This window comes from Pan paniscus, chromosome 6, assembly GCF_029289425.2.
Source record: "Pan paniscus chromosome 6, NHGRI_mPanPan1-v2.0_pri, whole genome shotgun sequence".
NCBI classification, from domain to species: Eukaryota; Metazoa; Chordata; class Mammalia; order Primates; family Hominidae; genus Pan; species Pan paniscus.
The window spans coordinates 180,917,631-180,928,057 of record NC_073255.2 but is presented as its reverse complement, the minus strand read 5'-3'; positions in this window follow the sequence as shown (position 1 = coordinate 180,928,057).

Sequence of the window (10,427 nt, the reverse complement as noted above, 5' to 3'; positions counted from 1 at the left end):
GCGGGCGCAGGTCGGGCGCAGGCGGGGCGACCCGGGGAAGGGGCGCGCACAGAGACAGAGGGAGCCAGCCGGGCCCCACGGTGTCCTCAGACGCCTCCGAAATCTCCCTGCGTGTTTGTTTCTTCGGAGCTTCACCGGAGCCTGACTCTGGACCCGGCCTGTCTGCCTGCTGCAGTCTGTATGTGTTTGTCTTTTGCCTTGGCCGTGCCTCTGGAAGTCTGACATCCGTGGTTGTACATGTGTCTTTATCTTCAGGCCTCATTGGTTTTTGGTTTGTTCGTTGTTGTTGTTGTTGTTGTTGTTGTTGTTTCTGAGACAGAGTCTCGCCCTGTTGCCCAGGCTGGAGTGCAATGGCGCGATCTCGGCTCACTGCAACCTCCGTCTCCGGGTTCAAGAGATTCTCCTGCCTCAGCCTCCCGAGTAGCTGGGATTACAGGTCCGCGCCACCATGCCCGGCTAATTTTTGTATTTTTTAGTAGAGGCCGGGTTTCGCCATGTTGGCCAGGCTGGTCTGGAAACTCCTGACCTCAGTGATGCACCCGCCTCGGCCTCCCAAAGTGCTGGGATTACAGGCGTGAGCCACCGCGCCCGGCCAAGGCCTCAGTGTTGATTTCTCTTCCCTGATGTCTCCTCCTATAGAATAAAGAGTGTCTCCTCCATCTCCTCCTCCGCCCCCTTCTTCGTTTCTCTCTCTCTCTCCCTCCCTCCTCCCCCCTCCCTGTCCCTCTCCCTCTGCCTCTTCCTCTCCCCTCTTCCTTCTCCTACTTAGGGCCTATAAGTGTGCCTCTCTGAAAGGACATGCCCGTGTCCTTCTGTATTCCCGAGTTTATTTTAGAATGAGTGCATATCTCAGGGTGTATGTTCCTTCTAGGGCCTGTGTGTGTGTGTGTGTGTGTGTGTGTGTGTGTGTGTGTGTATTTAAATCTCTAAGCCCATGTTTGTGTGTTTTCTTATGCCTGTATTTTTTTTTTTATTCTTTCAGGGAAACGTTGTGTTCTGTTAGTCTTGGAGGCCAAGGCTGAGTGGGTTTATCTCTGTGCCCCTCCAGTGACTTCAAAGAATGCCAAAAGTCTCTCGAGTGTGCCTGTGTGCACACACAGACACACACAAAGTAGGAATCCTTTACCTGGGGGACAGAGATTTCTGTTATTTTTGGTTGAATCTGACCACTCCCCAAAGCCATTCACTACTCCAGGGGTTTCCATGGTGACATAAGTCAAGTGAAATATTAATGGACTCCTTGCCTATTTTGCTCTTAGGAATGCCATGGTCTACAGCCCAAACAGCTTGGCTAGACCATTTCCAGATCACTGTGCCCATTGACTGTTGCCAATGATCCTGGTTGAACGTGTTCACTAGTTATTTTGAGGTGGCTGTAGAATAGAATGTAATTAAGGAAGTATAGCCTCTTCTGTAATAGAGTCCTGAACAGCTTTATGTTCAAAAAGTGTGCTACTTCTGCCATGTTACTCTGAAGGATTAAGTCTTAAACAGTTCAGCAGTTTTCAGCCTACTCTAAGCTGCCATGGAGTGTATGGGAAACAATAGGAAAAATTGGGATTAAGACTCAAAAATCTGGATTAAGAAGGGCAGGCCTTGCATGTGTCCTAGGCTCAGCAAAGGGGTAAGAACTGGAAGTACAGAAAGGCAAAAAGTTCAAACTGGGACTGGCTCTACTTCTAGGCTGGAATACAAAACTCATTCCCAGGTATGAGAGGGTCCTTGATTTATACCGAGTGAGCAAAGTGAGTAAACTTCTGATCTAGGGCAGAAGCTGTTGACCTCTGGGTCGGGTGCGGTGACTCACAACTGTAGTCCCAGCACATTGGGAGGCCTTGGCTGGTGGATCACCTGAGGTCAGGAATTTGGGGCCAGCCTGGCCAAACATGGCGAAACCCCTTCTCTACTGAAAATACAAAAATTAGCTGGGCTTGGTGGTGGGCACCTGTATTCCCAGCTACTTGGGAGGCTGAGGCAGGAGAATTGCTTGAACCCAGGAGGCAGAGGCTGCAGTGAGCTGAGATTGCACCACTGCACTCCAGCCTGGGTGACAGAGCGAGACTCTGTCTAAAAAAAACAAAAAAAAAATTGTTGACCTCTGGCATATTTCATGCTGCCTACTGGGGGTGGGCAATGGGGTCAGAGGTACCAGAACTGCCTCCTGAACCAGCCTGGCTATTCTTTCTGCTTCCCTCCAGCTTCAGTTGGTTCTCCTTGATTACAGCGCTCTCTCTCTCTCTCTCTCTCTTCTCATCAACTCGACCTCCTCTTGTTCTGCCAGCTCTGACTTGTCAGCATATTTTTTTTTGAAGTCACAACCCTGGATTCTTGTGCGCTTGTCCAGAGAGTTAGCACACAAGGCTTTTCCTGACTTTTCAACTAGTAGGAAAGTTACAACCGACCATTTAGGGAGTTTGCTCTTCCCATCAAGCCTGTTCCTGTCTGCAGGGTGTATTTGCATGTGGAGGTCACTCTAGCTCTCCCAGGTATTTTTCCTTTCACTTTGCAGACTATGGTTCTCAGCATTTTATTATTTTTTTTCTTTTTCATTTCTTACTGCGTGGTCTTGGTGACTGGGTTTCTTAATCAAGCCTGTCATCCCATCCTGAGATTTTGATATTTTATTTGGGCCTATATTTCCTCTATAAAGGCCTAGAGAGGAGAGAGAATGATGCCATGGAAAGAGAATGAGATTTAGATTCAGACAGGGCTAAATTTGAATCCTGCATTCCATTTACTTAATGTGAAATCTTGGGCATATTCACCTTCCTGTGCTTTCTCTGAATCTTCCTACATTTCATTTCCCTAATGTCTTAATTGGGGATAATAATATGTAATAATACCTACTTCACTGGATTGTTGTGGTGATTCAATACTGTAATATATAGAAATCACCTTAGTATAAGTACCTGATGTGTAAAGGTGGTCAAGATGGGTTAGTTTCCTTTCCTAGCAGTGCCTGTCAGTGATGCATGTGGAATGAATATATTTATAAGAACAAAGTGATAGGGGCTGGGAACAGTAAATAGATTCAAAATAAAGCTATTTTAAAATGAAAGCCCTATTAGACGAGGCTGAATAAAAATAGCTTCTGGAACTTGGGACTACTTTAATTGACAATAATGCCTTTAAGATCAAGTTATGGGGCTTGGGGAGAGGCAGGGAACAATCCTGTAGGTATCAGGACTAAAGGAATGACAATGACCTTTTTTGAAGCAGGAACTCATCAGCATTATCCCTGGGGCTGTCATTGTCCTGACTAGATACTGTCGTGGTGCCACCATCCCACATGACTGGCTGCATTGTTCCCACGTGGTGAACTCTCTCTGACTCTCAGCTGGTCCAGTGCTAGTTCTTGGAACACTCCTAAGGCCTTTCTGCCTCTGCTTTTTGCCTGATCCTGTGACCCGACATTGAACCTTTCGAACTGATTTTGAACTCAGTTCTTCTCTTTTTTTTTTTTTTTTTTGAGGTGGAGTCTTGCTCTGTCGCCAGGCTGGAGTGCAATGGCGTGATCTCGGCTCATGGCTACCTCTGCCTCCTGGGTTCAAGCGTTTCTCCTGCCTCAGCCTCCTGAGTAGCTGGGATGACAGGCATGTGCTGCCACACCCGGCTAATTTTTGTATGTTTAGTAGAGATGGGGTTTCACCATATTGGTCAGGCTGGTCTCGAACTCCTGACCTCATGATCTGCCTGCCTCGGCCTCCCAAAGTGCTGGGATTATAGGCATGAGCCACCGTTCCTGGCCCCAGTTCTTCTGTTAATGGGGCTGACCGTGGTCTCTCCATTCATCTCTGTTGAAGCCAGGCTGGCTTGGCCACTGTGGTTCTTAGCTATCTTCTATTCTGGTTTTTTATTTTATTTTATTTTATTTTTCAGAGATGGAGTCTTGCTCTGTCCAGCCCAGGCTGGAGTGCAGTGGCACAATCTAGGCTCACTGCAACCTCCACCTCCTGGGTTCAAGTGATTCTCTTGCCTCAGCCTCCCCAGTAGCTGGGATTACAGGTGTGCACCACCACGCCTGGCTAATTTTGTGTTTTTAGTAGAGATGGGGTTTCACTATGTTGGCCAGACTCATCTCAAACTATTGACCCCAAGTGATTGGGATTACAGGCGTCAGCCACCGTGCCCAGCCTATCCTCTTCTATTCTGATGAGCATAGTTTTATTTTCTATCCTTGGCTTCCCCTTATTTATTTTCTCAACCTTTGCACATTGATTGGCATGAGCCTAAATTTAGTGCCATTCAAGGCATACATACTAATTGCCTCATTCATTTTTTCTTCTATTCATTTACTCAGTATGCATTCTTAGAAACCAGATATACAAAGACTGGATCTCTGCTTTCAAGAAGCTCTCAATCTGATTGAGGAGAGAAACAGGTAGCAAATAATGACAGCAGAGCATGGTAAGTGTTTTGTTGAGATGGACACAAAGTACAATGGAAGCATAAAGGAGAGAGTAGGTGGCACTGCTTGGGGAATCAGAGAAGCCTGAATGGATAAGGTGGATTATATATATTTTTTTCTTTTTGAGATAGGGTCTCACTGTGTCACCTAGGCTGGAGTGTAGTGGCGCAATCATGGCTCACTGTAGCCTCAAACTCCTGGGCTTAGGTGATCCTCCCACCTCAGCCTCCTGGGGCTGGAACTAGAGATGTGTACCACCATGCACACCTGGCTAATTTTTGGTATATTTTTGTAAAGACAGAGTTTTGTCATGTTACCCAGGCTGGTCTCGAACTCCTTGACTCAAGCAATTCACTCACCTCGGCCTCCCAAAGTGCTGGGATTACAGGTGTGAGCCAACATGCCCAGCGAAGGTGAGATTTGAGTTGACTTGTCTTTTAAAAATATTCATTACTGGCCGGCATGGTGGCTCACACCTTTAATCCCAGCATTTTGGGAGGCTGAGGTGGGTGGATCACGAGGCCAGGAGATTGAGACCATCCTGGCTAACACAGTGAAACCCCATCTCTACTAAAAATACAGAAACAATTAGCCGGGCTTGGGAGACTGAGGCAGGAGAATGGCGTGAACCTGGGAGGCAGAGCTTGCAGTGAGCCGAGATCGCACCACTGCACTCCAGCCTGGGCGACAGAGTGAGAATCTGTCTCAAAAAAAAAAAAAAAAAAATTCTGTTAACCTGGTATAGAGGAGGATATAGGAAAAGCATACCAATAGCGGAAGTGAAATATGCAAAAATACAAGCCTGAGCACCCTCTGTTCAGGGATGTGCAAATAGTGTGGGTTTAACATGAGATGTGGTGAAGAAATGGCAGAGAATGAAGTTGGAAGGGTAGTCGGGCAGCCAAATCATGAAAGGCCTTGTAGGCCATTCCTGCTACTGAGTTTGGACTTCATCCTTCTGGGGATAGGCCTCCTTGGAAGGGTTTCAAGCAAAGTCATGATGAGATCAGATTATAAGGTTAGATTTAGAAAAAGAAGCTCTGGGGGCAGTTGAGAGAATGGACTGGTGTGGACAGTGAAGTGGAGGGGCAAGGAAGGCAATCAGCTGTTGTAGCAATTAGATGGATATTGTAGTCATGGAGGTAAGAAAAGAAGACACCTTGAACGAATGCAGGGGCAATGGGAAAATAAGACAGGGAATGGATTTTAGTATTGTGCTGACTGTTTTTTGAAGATAAAATGATCAAGTCAGATTTGAAGAATTGACTGTTGGAGGTGAATAAAATGATGTCCTCTCTGAGTACTTCTCTGTTTGTGAGAGGACTCCTTGAGGAGTTCTGCTCTTGATTTTGCAGGGGCTGCCTCTAGAGCTCTGTGTTTTATTTGCAGAAAGAAGCTTAACTATTAATACTTTGCTGCTTGCTTTGAACTTGCATTTCACAGCCTGGCCCTTTTTTTTCTCAATGTTGCTACTTTGCTTTCAAGATGTAGAGGCCTACTGGCCAGATAGACACATGAAAGGGCCTTGCCTAGGAGTTTAGTCACAGCTGTCATCATTTGTGTCCAGGAGCCATGGGCTTCAGCTTGCCTGGTTTAATCGGCACTACCTGTTTTTCTTTTTTTTAATCAGTAGTGGTAAGAGTGGTAAGATGGGTGGTTCTGGGAAGGGTTACTGAGGAAATGGTCTGTTTTGCTTGTAAAAAGAATGTTTCTATTAACTCAGACATTTAGAAATTCACTTATTCTCAGAGATATTAAGTCATGGGTGTAGGAAAAGGATGGGAGTTTAAGAAGTGAAAGAGACCACCTCGACCTGAATGAATGAATGAATTGTGAATTTTTAATAATTCACAGTTGTGTTCACTTGTGAATTATTAATAATGTATATAACAACTAAGTGTGCGGAGGGTCTCAAAGTATAGTTTGTGGATGCGTGGGTGATCCGGCTGTGACATCTGCCACACCATAGATCAAAGTGTAGTTTGTGGTACACCTGCATTGGAGTCTCCAATTCGCTTTGTGAGTCATTCTTTTTTTTTGAGATGGAGTCTTACTCTGTTGCCCAGGCTGGAGTGCAGTGGCATGATCTTGGCTCACTACAACCTCCGCCTCCCAGGTTCAGGCAGTTCTCTGCCTCAGCCTCCTAAGTAGCTGGGGTTGCAGGCGCCCGCCACTACGCCTGGCTAATTTTTTTGTATTTTTAGTAGAGATGGGGTTTCACCATACTGGCCAGGCTGGTCTTGAACTCCTGACCTCGTGAACCACACACCTCAGCCTCCCACGGGTCATTCTTAAGCACAGTAAAGCTTAGGACTCAGGGTGTTCCAGCTTGTATAGAAGGAAGAAGTACAGTGGACTGCAATGCCTGCTTTAAGGATATTAGGGAAACAAGAAAAGAAACTTGTGCCAGGCCACTGGGTATAAAGTTTTATGACCCGAGGATGGAAGGAAATTAGAAACAGGGATTGTAAGGCCAACAGGGAGAAAAGCAGAGCAAGTATTCAACAATTTCGCTAGACAGTACATGTAATCATTTGTAGTTTAACACTGGACATGCATGTGTGATGTAATTTTTGAAGTTATGAAAGTGTAAGCAATCTTTTGTTCCGAGTTTACCCCTGGATGCTGTGGGCAATGAGGGATGAGCCTGGTGCAATGAAGAAGTAAATTGCTGCACAGCATGGTGCCTCAGGCCTGGAGCTCTTCACATCCTTTAGAGCTGGATTAAGAGATGCTGTGTTAGCTCCAGCAAAGGTCACTAGGAGTCTTTGGGTTAAATTTTTTTTTTTTTAATCCACAAATTCTTGTAGTTCACTGAACTTCTTTAAGAGGAGGAAAGCCCAACTTGGGGTCAATAAATGGTATAGTAAATATTTGTTCAAGTTCTAAAATGGACTATCATTTTAAAGAGTTGATTAGCAAAGTTGAAAATACCCGATATTCTCCATGGTTTGTATCTGTGGGAGATGTTTGGTGGAATGGTCAGGAGGAAGAGATGGAAAGAGTGCCATTGCCTTAAAAAAAAGAACAGCCCTGGCCGGGTGTGGTGGCTCACGCCTGTAATCCCAGCACTTCGGGAGGCCGAGGTGGGCAGATCACCTGAGGTCGGGAGTTCAAGACCAGCCTGGCCAACATGGCGAAACCCTGTCTCTACTAAAAAAAATACAAAAATTAGCCAGGCTCAGTGGCTTGCACCTGTAATCCCAGCTACTCGGGAGACTGAGACAGGAGAATTGCTTGAACCCAGGAGGTGGAGATTGCAGTGAGCCGAGATTGCACCATTGCACTCCAGCCTGGGCAACAAAGCAAGACTCCAGCTAAAAAAAAAAAAAAAAAAAAAAAAAGAACAGCCTCTTACCAGCTCTGCTGGGTTCTAAAAGATGAATAGGTTGCCTACCCTGATGTCAAGGAGCTCACAGTGTAATGGATGTGACAGATGAACAACAGTGTTGAAGTGCAGTGCACTTTATGCTAGAGGTGCCATGGGAGTTTGGAGGAGGAAAAGATTATCTTGTTGGTGACTTTATAAACCAGTGCCAAAGTGATGATGCCTCTGTGTGATGCTAATAGGTCAGCAGTTACACCATCACTCTTCCTAAGTCTCTAGACTAGAGGCTCATATTTTTTGAATCTCCTGTACAAAGACATTTTTAACTTGAGTGCATATATCATAGAAAAATATGTATGCTTCCAAATCTCATTCAGTTGAACATTTCCAAAACATCTGGTACATAATGTCTGAGAATGCCCAGGTCCTCCTGGAGGCTGGTTATAGCTATGGTGAGGCGTTGCAGTCATGAAGAGGGAGTGGGTCCTTGCCTGCCTGCCCTACAGTGAGCAATCCCTACAAGCACTGTTATTCAGGTTGTCTTGCTTTTTGTCTTTTGAAATGTTTGGATTTGGGATGTTTTGGAAATTTCCCCATCCAAAATTTTTGGAAGATAGGGATGGGGATGGGAATGATCCCTGTTCCTTATTTTTTATTTTTTATTTTTTTGATACAGGGTCTCGCTTTGTTGCCTAGACTGGAGTGCAGTGGTGCTATCATGGCTTACTGCAGTCTCCACCTCCCAGGCTCAAGCAATCCTCCCACCTCAGCCTCCCGAGTAGCTGGGACTACAGGTGCACACCACCATGCCTGGCTAATTTTTGTATTGTTTTGTAGAGATGGGGGTCCCACTTTGTTGCCCAGGCTGGTCTCAAACTCCTGGGCTCAAATGATCCACCTGCCTCAACCTCCCAAAGTGCTGGCAAGATTACAGGCATGAGCCACTGCACTCAGCCAATTCCTGTTCCTTTGAAATGGAGTCTCGCTCTGTGGCCCAGGCTGGAGTGCAGTGGCATGATCTAGGCTCACTGCAAGCTCCACCTCCCGGGTTCATGCCATTCTCCTGCCTCAGCCTCCTGAGTAGCTGGGACTACAGGCGCCCGCCACCACGCCCGGCTAATTTTTTGTATTTTTAGCAGAGGCAGGGTTTCACCGTGTTGACCAGGATAGTCTTGATCTCCTGACCTCGTGATCCGCCCGCCTCAGCCTCCCAAAGTGCTGGGATTACAGGCGTGAGCCACCGCGCCCAGCCCAATTCCTGTTCTTAAAGAGACTATAACCAGTAAAGTTCATTTAGTGGAGTTCTGGCTCTACTGTATTTGTTACCAGAAAGAGGTTCTGATCCCAACCCCAAGGGAGTGTTCACGGGCCTTGCACAAGAACGAATTTGGGGGAAGCCCATAAAGGGAAAGCAAGTTTATTAAGAGAGCAAAGGAATAAAAGAATGGGCTGTTCGACTGAGTATACTTACAGTTATTTCTTCATTATATGCTAAACAATGGGTGGATTACTCATGAGTGTTCCAAGAAAGGTACAGGCAGTTCCCAGAACTGAGGGTTCCTCTCCACTTTAGACCCTATAGGGTCTAAAGTTCAGACACTGCCTGGCATTTTTAAGTTGTCATGGCACTGGTGGGAGTGTCTTTTCGCATGCTAATGAATTATGAGTAGCATATAATGAGCAGTAAGGATGACCAGAGAGGTCACTTTCATCACTGTTTTGGATTTGGTGGGTTTTGGCTGGTGTCTTTACTGTATTCTGTTTTATCAGCAAGGTCCTTGTGACTTGTATCTTGTGCCGACCCCTATCTCATCCTGTGACTAAGAACGCCTAACCTCCTGGGAATGTAGCCCCATAGGTCTCAGCTTTGTTTTATCAAGTCCCTATTTATGATGGAGTCACTGTGGTTTGAACACTTCTGACACAGTGGCTCCCAAACCTGGCAAATCAGCAAAATTTCCTTAAAATCCATCTGTCTATCTATCAATCAATCAATCTATCTATCTATCTATCTATCTATCTATCTATGAGACAGAGTCTTGCTATGTCGCTTAGGCTGGAGTGCAGTGGCGTGATCATAGCTTACTGCAGCCTTGAACTCCTGGGCTCAAGCCATCCTCTCACCTCAGCCTCCCTGGTAGCTGGGACTACAGGTACACACCACCATGTACAGCTAATTTTTAATTTGTTTGTAGAGATGGGGTCTCACTACTCTCTATTTTCCCAGACTGATTTTGAACCCCTGGCCTCAAGGGATCCTCTTCCCTTGGCTTCCCTGGGTACAGAGGTTACAGGCATGAGCCACTGGGCCTGACTGTTGTTTGTTTTTAAGATGATTATGATTAGGATGAGAAGCCAGGTTTAGGAATCCTGATAGAAAAGCAGTGGTTCTTTAGCAGAGGCTTCCATCATAATCATCTGATCAGCATTCTGAATTTGCCATTGCCCTAAACCCACGGAGTTTTAATTCTGTAGGTTTGGGGTCAAACAGAACTATTTGAAAATAGCTCCTTGCTGATTTGGATGCCTAATAATAGTGGAAACTCTCTGACCCACAGCAGTGATTTTTAAACATCTTTCATCCTACCTCCTGTCAACAAAAAAATTTTGAGCAGGCATTTCCCCAATATATGCATGTTTTATTTATTTATGAATTATATATGTGTACTTCTGTATGATATGCAAACACAG